This window comes from Macaca fascicularis, chromosome 1 (assembly GCF_037993035.2).
Source record: "Macaca fascicularis isolate 582-1 chromosome 1, T2T-MFA8v1.1".
NCBI lineage: Eukaryota > Metazoa > Chordata > Mammalia > Primates > Cercopithecidae > Macaca > Macaca fascicularis.
The window spans coordinates 225,454,282-225,464,673 of NC_088375.1; the positions used below are offsets into that span (position 1 = coordinate 225,454,282).

Below are 10,392 nucleotides of genomic sequence, written 5' to 3' on the forward strand. Positions count from 1 at the left end.
CGCCCGCTGCCTAGACAGAGCTGATTCATCAAGACAGGGGATTGCAATAGAGAAAGGGTAATTCACTCAGAGCCAGTTATGCTGACCCAGAGTTTTAATATTACTCAGATCAGTCTCCCTGAGCATTCAGGGAGCAGAGTTTTTAAGGATAACTTGGTGGGTGGGGGAAGCCAGTGAGTCGGGAGTGCTGATTGGCCAGAGATGAAATCACAGGGAGTCAAAGCTGTCCTCTTGCACTGAGTCAGTTCCTGGGTGGGGGCCACAAGATCAGATGAGCCAGTTTATCGATCTGGGTGGGGCCAGCTGATCCATCAGGTGCGGGGTCTGCAAAATGTTTCAAGCATCGATGATTTATTTTTATTTTTATCTTTTTGAGACAGAGTCTTGCTATGTTGCCCAGGCTGGAGTGCAGTGGCAAGATCTTGGCTCACTGCAACCTCCAACTCCCAGGTTCAAGAGACTCTCCTGCCTCAGCCTCCCTAATAGCTGGGATTACAGGTGCCCACCACCACGCTGGGCTAATTATTGTATTTTTAGTAAAGAAGAGGTTTCGCCATGCTGGCCAGGCTGGTCTCGAACTCCTGACTTCAGGTGATCCACCCACCTCAGCCTCCCGAAGTGCTAGGACTATAGGCATGAGCCACCACGCCGAGCTCAAGCACTGACCTTCAGAGCAGTGGAGGAAGGGTCAGAATCTTGTAGACTCCAGCTACATGACTCCTAAACCATCATTTCTATTCTTGTGGCTAAAGTTAATCCTACAAAGACAATCTAGTCCCCATTCTAGAAGGAAGTCTGCTTTAGGAAAGGGCTGTGACCGTCTATGTTTAAACTATAAACTAAGTTTCTCCCAACGTTAGTTCAGCCTACGCCCAGGAATGAACAAGGACAGCTTGGAGGCTAGAAGCAAGATGGAGTTGGTTAAGTTAGATCTCTTGCACTTTCTCAGTCATAATTTTGCAAAGGCGGTTTCAGCAGGAGTCCTCCCAGGCTGAGGAGGGGTAAGGGGACAGTCAGAAGCTGTTTGGGGAGGGACATGCAAGCACCTGGATGTTTTGTGTTGGATGGAGAAGACACAGGGTGCCACATGGGAATCGTTCCCCTGTTGAAAAAACCGAACTTTGTAAAATATTTGAAGACATTTATTCTGAGCCAAATGTGAGGACCATGACCAAGACATAGCCCAGGAGGTCCTGAGAACATGTGCCCAAGGTGTTTGGGTGACAGCTTGGTTTTATGCATTTTAGGGAGACCTAAGGCATCAGCAACACACGTGAGGAATGCATTGGTTCAGTCCAGAAAGTTGGGACAACTTAAAGGGTGGGGGCGTAGGGCAGCGGGAGTGTGGCTTACAGGTTGTAGGTGAATTCAAAGATTTTCTGCTTGGCAATTGGTTGAAAGAGTTATATTATCTAAAAGCCTGGAATCAGTAGAAAGGAGTGTTTGGGTTAAGATAAGGGGTTGTGGAGACCAAGCTTCTTATGAAGTCTCCTGGGTGAGCACCCTTAGAGACAGTAGATGGCAAATGTTTCCTACTCAGACCCTTAAAAGGTGCAAGACTCTCAGTTCATCTCTTCAGGATTGGGAGGGCCTGGAAGTGGGTAAAAATTTAGTTATGTTAATAGAGATTCTTTACAGATGCAAATTTGCCTTCACTCAGGCTGGAGTGCAGTGGGTGATTAGGGCTCACTGCAGCCTCCACCTCCCAGGCTCAAGCCATCCTCCTACCTCAGCCTCCCCGAGCTGCTGGGACTACAGACATGCTGGGACCACCATGTTGGCTATTTATTTTATTTTTTGTTGAGACAGGATTTCACCATGCTGCCCAGGCTGGTCTCGAACTCCTGGGCTCAAGCGATCCTCTTGCCTCAGCCTCCCAAAGTGTTGAGATTACTTCCTTCTTTATCTGTTTCTTTATCTGTCATGTGATGTTATGTTGGAGTCAGGTTGAAAAGTAAGCCACGTTATATCAGGTTAACTAAAACCTATCTGATGAGATTCTACAGTTTCTAGGGTATGACTCCTATAAACCAAAGAGTATCTGAGACAAGTCTTCATTTAGGAGGTTTCTTTTGCCAAGGTTAGGACATGCCTGTGACACAGTTTCAGGAGGTCCTGACGACGTGTGAATTATACACGGTGGTCGGGGCATAGCTTGGTTTTATACACTTCAGGGAGACATGAGACATCAGTCAATATATGTAAGATGTCCATTGGCTTGTTCTGGAAAGGTGGGACAATTCGAAGTGGGGAAGGGGCTTGCAGGTCACAGGTAGATGAACAGACAAGTGGTTGCATTATTTTGAGTTTCTGATTAGCCTTTCCAAAGGAAGCAATCAGATATGCATTGATCTCAGTGAGCAAAGGATGACTGAGTTCGGTCTGTCCTTTGTCCACAAGGAATTTCCTTGCGGACAAATTGTGAGGGAGGTATGTAGTTTTTTTTGTTTTTTGTTTTGTTTGTTTTGTTTTTTTGAGGTGGAGTCTCACTCTGTCGCCCAGGCTGTAGTGCAGTGGCGCAATCTCGGCTCTCTGAAAGCTCTGCCTCCCGGGTTCACGCCATTCTCCTGCCTCAGCCTCCCGAGTAGCTGGGACTACAGGTGCCCGCCACTGCGCCGGGCTAATTTTTTGTATTTTTAGTAGAGATGGGGTTCCACCATGTTAGCCAGGATGGTCTCGATCTCCTGACCTTGTGATCCATCTGACTCGGCCTCCCAAAGTGCTGGGATTACCGGCGTGAGCCACCGCGCCCAGCCATGTAGCTGTTTTTTTTTTTTTTTTTTTTTAAATCTTAGTAGCTCTTTTTTTCAGGACTAGAGTGGGAGGCAGGTTTGCCCTAAGCAGTTCCCAGCTTGACTTTTCCCTTTAGCTTAGTGATTTTGGGATCCCAAGATTTATTTTCCTTTCACACTCCCTAGGCCCCTTAGATATGAATTTGGGCAAGAGAGAAAAAAGGTCAGAGTTTAGTCCTCACCCCCGACCTGGTCCCAAGGACTTCAACACCATAAACCCTCCCCAGGGACGGATGACTCTGCTCCACCCCGGCTGGCCAAACTGCTACTTCAAAGTGTGCCCTTCCAGCCTCAGGCACTGTGGGCCCAGACGCTCCCCACAGAGGCTCTGGAGGAGCCCTGCCTACCGTAATCAGGCTATGTGAACCTGGACCACCCTTGAACCCTCTGGGCCTCAGCTTCTCCTGCTGTTAAAAAGGGGGCCTGCTCCCCTTTCTTGAGAGGCTCTAGTGGGACTTTGGATGTGAGCAGATTACCCAGGTCTTAGGAGATATTCAGCAAGTGCCATGCCCAAATCTGAAACCCCAGCCTCTGAGCTTCCCCAGGGGTGCAGCGGAGCAGGGCACTCGTCAATTATCCTGTCTGTGGATGTCTCCCTTTTGTCTCCTCTTAGATCAGCTTGTGCCTGGCCAGCCTGGAGGCTGTCAGGGCCGCTGGTCGAATGCTGCCTTTGTCACCCTCAACATCCTCAACAAATGCTTGTTTGAGTGGCTGATGTGCGAGACGGGAGGGCTTTGTTTATTCCAGATCGTGCATTGAATAAACACGTCTTGAGCTAACACAGTGCCAGGCGGTGAGGGGCACAGAGAGGCCGAGGGGGACAAGGCGCGGCTTGGAGTCAGAGCAGTCTCTGTCTGAACTCTGGCCCTGCCTCCTGCCAGCTGTGAGTCACACTTTGGTCAAGGCTTTCCCCTTTTGTGCCTCAGTTTCCCCCTCTGTAAAAAGAGGACAGAACTGCAGTCTCATAGGAGTGCTGCCAGCATTAAATGTGGTGGAATGTTCTGGGGGGCTTTGCATGGGGCTTTCGGAGCTGGTTTATGGAATAGCCTGGAGTCTTTTGATTGTTCCTCCAGTTCCTGTCTGCCAGCTGTGCAAAGTCAAACTACTCTTTCCTATTCTTTGACTCACAGATTTTCCTATCATTTTCATTTTCTTTCTTTTTTTTTTGAGTCAGAGTCTCTCTCTGTCACCCAGGCTGGAGTGCAGTGGTGTAATCTCGGCTCACTGCAACCTCTGTCTCTTCGGTTCAAGAGATTCTTGTGCCTCAGCCTCCCAAGTAGCTAGGATTACAGGTGTGTGCCACCACACTCAGCTAATTTTTTTTTGTGTGTATTTTTAGTAGAGACAGGGTTTCCCCATGTTGGCCAGGCTGGTCTCAAACTCCTGACCTTAAGTGATCCACCTGCCTTAGCCTCCCAAAATGCTGGGATTACAGGCATGAGCCACTGTGCCCAGCCTCCATCAATTTCAAATGTAAAATGCTCAGGCCTGTGCATTGAAATGCTCTGGTCTCTTCCTCATTCTTCCCTTCTGCTTCTGATTTAGCTCCTCCTGTGTGCTGGAGAAGGGAAGGTTGGTGACAAGTCAAGAGACCTGCCGGTTTGGTCCTGCCCTGGTCCTAGTCCTTTCTAGAGGGGCCATCTTCACCTCCGTTCTTCCCTCCACTCCTGTCCCTGGGGAGAAGGGATGAGCGGCTGGTCTTCCCTTCTTTTCTTCACCGTTCCTTGTTCTGTTACCCCCTTGCGTCTCCCAGTACTTTCTCTGATTCTCTTCCTTGCAGCTGGGACGGGGAGACATCTAGTGGGACAGGAAGTTGGGGGCGCAGCAAAGCCGGTTCCATGGCCCCCGCAGGTGAGGGGACACCTGGCCTGGTGGTCAGTCTCTGTGTCATGACGTAGGTAGAAGCTGAGGCCACAGGAGGCTCTCACTCGCTCCTCTTCCAACATCGTTACTATTGAGTACTTGGGCAGAGAAGCATTTTCTTCTTGCTTTATGCACTATTGGTGGAAGGGGAGAGAGCGAGGGGAAGCAGAAAAGCCTCCAGTGTGTGAAGCCCCTTTCATGAAGGCCTGCAGGCACCCCTCCCTCTGAAGAGCCCTGTCCTGAGCCGGGGACTGGCGGGATGGCCTCTCCCCGTCACAGATCTGCTTGGCATGATTCTGGAAATTCCTTACTGAACATTTAGGTCTACAGATCCCATTTAGGCCGGGTGCGGTGGCTCACACCTGTAATCCCAGCACTTTGGGAGGCTGAGGCGGGTGGATCACCTGAGGTTAGGAGTTCAAAACAAGCCTGGCTTACATGGTGAAACCTTGACTCTACTAAAATTACAAAAACTAGCCAGGTGTGATGGCGCACCCCTGTAGTCCCAGCTACTCGGGAGGCTGAGATGGGACAATCGCTTGAACCCAAGAGGTGGAGGTTGCAGAGAGCTGAGATTGCGCCACTTCAGTCTGGGCAACAGAGCGAGACTCCGTCTCAAAATAAATAAATACATAAATAAACAAGCTGTTTAGATAAAGAAGGTCAGCAGGGATCCCAACAGAAGGACCCGCGCGTCCTCCTGGCTGTTGTTGAGTGGGGGAGGGCCTCAGTGCTTCTCGGGATGTGCTGTGCTGGCATTGTCTCTCCGAGGGTCAGCCCAAGGCCCCCGTTTTCCTCTGGCTTGGCTCTTGAGGGCCCCGCTCTCTGTGAATGGAGGGGCAGGGTTTGGAGAGCCTCAGGGCTGTGGAACAGGAAGTCAGCGTGGTGTTATCAGTTATCGGGAAGCCTCCCCTCCAGGATGGGCCAGAGCACTGGATTAGGAGCCTGCACGGCAAGGACCTGGTCCCCCGGTCACTCGTAATGAAAACAGAAGCTCTACCCCATCTATAGGGCACATATGGTGTGCTGGGTCATATCCAGCCCACGGCCCTATTCCCCACCTTCAGCCAGTTCCATCTTACAGAATCCTCTTCGTTCTGTGTAACTCTCCTTCTTCTGCTCACCCATGTCCCCCGTGGCTCACTGCACCCACATGAGAGGCCAAAATGAAGACTCTACGGACCCAAAGAGCAGCCAGGATTTTTGTTCCTGAGACTTGATCCGAATGGGGAAGGGAGGGAAAGTGGCGCAGGGCTGCCTTGTACAGGTATTCAGGTTGTGTACTGCAGTAGGGTATGTCACCCACCAGGCCGCCATTCTCAGTGTAGATGTAAACTAATCGATTGAGAGCATGTGGGTGAGTGTGGAGACTTGGGCCTGTGCCTGTGGCCTGGAGTAGGAAGCTCCACACTGGCCTGGACACACAGGGAGATGCCAGTACACCCTGCACACCCTGGCATACCCACATAATGTGTGCAGCAGCGCCGTGGCCACTGAGCGCAGGACCCCAGCTGCCTCTGCCCATCTGCTGCCCTGAGACCTGAGCCCACCCTATCCTGGCTCCTCAAGGACAGGCATTCACTGTTCAAGGAGCAAGTGAAGGAGCAATCAGTGAGCGAGCAACGGAGGGAGCAAGGACCATGAGAGGAGGGGCCAGCAACTGAAAATCCCTACATTTTCAGGCCTTCATTTCTTGGGCTGAGCACCTTTTGTCTTGGGTGTAATCCCAGGCAGTCCCGGGTCTGGGTCCTGCAGCCTGTCCCAGGGCAGGCCTGGGCCCAGGGAACAGTGGGTAGAGCTCTGACTTTGGAGTTCAAAGTTAAAGCCCCAAGGCCAGGTGCGGTGGCTCACGCCTGTAATCCCAGCACTTTGGGAGGCTGAAGCAGGTGGATCACTTGAGGCCAGGGGTTCGAGACCAGCCTAGGCAACATGGCAAAACCCCATCTCTACTAAAAATACAGAAAATTAGCTGGGCATGGTGGTGCGCACCTGTAGTCCCAGCTACTTGGGAGACTGAGGCAAGAGAGTCGCTTGAACCTGGGAGGCGGAGGCTGCAGTGAGCTGAGATCACACCTCAGCACTCCAGCCTGGGCAACGGAGTGAGATTCTGCCTTAAAAACACAAAAACAAAAACAAAGTAAAGCCCCAGATGACCGCCTGGGTATCCATTGCCCATGCAGCTTCCTCAGGCCACGTGAAGTGAGGGGCATCAAGGAGACATCGTACGGAAGCTTCACCAATGCGGTCCCAGCAGGCCACTCCAGGAACATCTGCCTCCTCCCTCCTGCCCACAGGCGGTGCGGGTTCTGCCAGGCTCCCCCGGGCACGGGGTGCGGGGCAGAGCCAGACAGGGAGACTGGGTGAGCTCTGGCACAGCCAGCCTGCAGGGAATGTGCTGGCCCCTCCCAGGCTCTGGCAAGAGACTGGAATACAAAGCTATTTTTATTTATGATAGTGTCAGTGGGCTGGTCTCCGTCTAGACGGCTGGTGTTATCATTCGAGGCCATCCTGGAATGTGCAGCCCCATTTATTGAGAACAGAGGACAGTGTGCAGATTAAACAGCTCGTAAAAATACGCTGGGAACCGACACTGGGCCAGGAAGACCAAGGTAACCTTGGCTAGGTCAATTGTCCTCATTCGTTTTGGACACGGGAATGTTTTCAGAGAAAACAAGGAGAGCTGTGGCCCTGGGAAAGCCAGCACAGTCCTGCTGGTCACAGTCCTGCTGGTGCCCCCTCCACAGAGACACACATGGGAGAGGAGGAGGAGGGTGGGACGGAGGGGCCACCTTGCCTGGGACAGGCCATCCAGAACAGCTTAGCCTTGATGGGAAGCTCCGTCTCCACTGGCCTGGAAGCCAGGACGAGCAGCTGCCGCCCTCTCCCTGGGCTCCTGCCCTTGGCACAGGGGCCATTCCTGGCTACCCTGGTGATCTGGGCTCCATGGGGGAGCTGGACCCTGGGGATTGATCAAGGAGTCCCATGTCCTAGTCAACTTACTACTTCGTTCGTTTATCCATCCACTTGCTCATTTTTTGGCCCAGTGAATTACAAATGTGTACTGAGTGCTTACTTACAAGGCCCCAGGCAGAGGCTTCCAGACAGACATGGGGAAGAGGGACATGAAAACACAGACTGGCCTGGTGTGGTGGCTCACACCTGTGACCCCAGCCCTTTGGGAGGCTGAGAGGGAGGATCGCTTGAGCCTGGGAGGCAGAGGCTGCAAGGCTGCAGTGAGCCACAGTTGTACCACTGCACTCCAGCCTGGGGACAGAGTGAGACCCTGTCTCAAAAAAAAAAAAAAAAAAAGGCGGGAGAGTCCCAGTGAGAAATACCGGAAATGCCCAAATCTGAGCGTCACTCTCTTAGTTCTTTTTTTTCTTTTATCTTTATTGTTCTGGAGACAAAGCCTCACTCTGTCGCTCAGGCTGGAGTGGAGTGGTGCGATCTTGGCTCGCTGAAACCTCTGCCTCCCCAGCTCAAGTGAGCCTCAGCTTCTCGAGTAGCTGGGACTACAGGCACGCACCACCACCATGCCCAGCTAATTTTTGTATTTTTAGTAGAGATGGGGTTTCACCATGTTGCTCAGGCTGGTCTTGAGTTCCTGGGCTCAAGTGATCCTCCTGCCTTGGCCTCCCAAAGTGCTGGGATTACAGGTGTGAGCCACTGTGCCCGGCCTGATTTTTTTTTTTTTTTTTTTGAGACAGGGTCTCCCTATGTTGCCCAGGCTATACTCTCTTAGTGAAAGAGCTGCCCAGTGCCTGTGAGAGAAGGGAGGACCCCGGGGCTCAGGCTTCCTTGCTGTCAACCTTTCCCCTTGCCAGTTCCTACCTCCCTGGTCTGCATCCCCGAGCCTGGACATGACATTCCTCCCTCCCCGGGGCCATCTTCCCCTCCTTGGAGCCCCCGCTCCATCTGCTCTGCACAGGGTACCCTCAGTCCCCCTGGGAAATCCATCCCAGAGTCCCCCCTCGGGGAAGCCCTGGCAGCTGGCATCCCAGGCTGGGGTCCTGGAAGCCTATGGGCTGTGGTGACTCTGTCTCCCTCCCTTTCCTGGAGCTCCCGGGAGGCAGGGGTTGTGGGGCTGAGCACAATGGGCTTGGGCTTGACCTGTGGCCTCGCTGTGCATTTAGCTGCCCTGAGCCCCGGTGTCTTCATCTATAAAGTGGAGATGAGCGCAGACCCTCCGCCTCAGGGTGAGGACTGCAGGGATGAGGGGCTAAAGGAAGTTAGGCAGTGCTAACACACACAAGGACATCACCGATGCCAGCCACTGTGACCCTGCCTTTCCCTCCGTCGCACTGCCTCCTACCTTCAGAGCCTGACTCCAAGGGTGACCCACGGGGAATGAGCAAAACAGTTCTCGCCTGCATGAGTAACACGAGAGGAGGAGGTCGGCTGGGAAGATCCCCTCGCTGCTGGCATCCTCAGGGGACCCATTTCTCAGCTCCAAACAGAAAAGTCAATTCCTGGGAAAGAGAAGGAAGAGAAGGCAGCAATGGTGGCCTTGACCCAGCCCTTCCCAAGGGGCCAACAGCTGCAGTGAAGGCTTCTGTGTGGACACTGCCTGGGCAGCATGAAGAGGGGCCCAGACCTGGTCGGGAGACAGCACTCCCCGCAGGAACCAGCATAGCGGAAGGGAACGCTGGGCTGCAGCTCTGCCCTTCAGCAGAAAGTCACGGCGCCCCTCCCAGCCTGTGTTTCTGCTTCTGAGAAACAGTTACAGCAGCAGCTCCCCTGCAAGGTCCCGAGGCTTGCCTGGGGTGGAGTGTGCCTAGTGTCCAGGGAGCGCCGGCTGCGGTCTGAATGCCTGAGTCCTGGCTTCTCCTGAGAACAAGCAGACAGACCGGCAGCAGAGCCCATGCCTAGTGAACTCTGCAGGCATGTCGAGCCCAGCACTCACAGACAGCCCCTCCTTTGCGCCAGGGGAGAGAGGAATGTCGTCCTTCCTGGTACCTGGTGCGTGTCCTGTACCCATCCTTACCCTGGCCCTGGCTGGAGGTGCCAGTTCATTCTGCATCGCCCTGAAGGCCGCCCGGGCTCTCAGTGTGGAGTCCTCCCTCCCGACCTGCCCTCCGGCCTCCTCCCTCGGCCTGGGCCTCCTCAGCCTTCATCTTTGATAAAGCCCAGGGTTTTTTGAGATGGAGTTTAGCTCTTGTTGCCCAGGCTAGAATGCAATAGTGCGATGTTGGCTCACTGCAGCCTCTGTCTCCCTGGTTCAAGCTATTCTCTTGTTTCAGCCTCCCAAGTAGCTGGGATTACAGGCGCCTGCCACCACGCCTGACTAATTTTTCGTAATTTTAGTAGAGATGGGGTTTCACCATGTTGGCCAGGCTGGTCTCGAACTCCTGAGTTCAGGTGATCCACCCACCTCAGCCTCCCAAGGTGCTGGGATTACAGGCGTGAGCCGCCGCGCCCGGCCCAAAGCCCAGGGTTCTTTTCTGAGGTCCTCTAGAGCAAGTTTGCAGCCCTGCCTTTCTCCATTCAGCTGAGCTGCTCCTGTCCCATCCTCTTTTCTTATTTATCCAACACCTTTTTTTTTTTTTGAGACGGAGTCTTGCTCTGTCACCCAGGCTGGAGTGCAGTGGTGTGATCTCAGCTCACTGTAACCTCCGCCTCCCACGTTTCAAGCAATTCTCCCACCTCAGCCTCCTGAGTAGCTGGGACTACAGGTGTTTGCCAACAGGGCCAACTAATTTTTTTTTTTTTTTGTATTTTTAGTAGAAACAGAGTTTTG

The 10,392-nt window shown here is 53.1% G+C and overlaps 1 long non-coding RNA gene across 1 annotated transcript; it reads right to left on the minus strand.

Moving 5' to 3' along the window:
- Positions 1 to 79: 79 nt before the first annotated feature.
- Positions 80 to 9,299, minus strand: LOC141408882 (uncharacterized). The gene is made up of 2 exons (XR_012426410.1): positions 8,968 to 9,299; positions 80 to 324 (listed from the first exon to the last, which is right to left on the minus strand). It is a non-coding gene; the product is annotated as an uncharacterized lncRNA (long non-coding RNA).
- Positions 9,300 to 10,392: the final 1,093 nt, after the last annotated feature.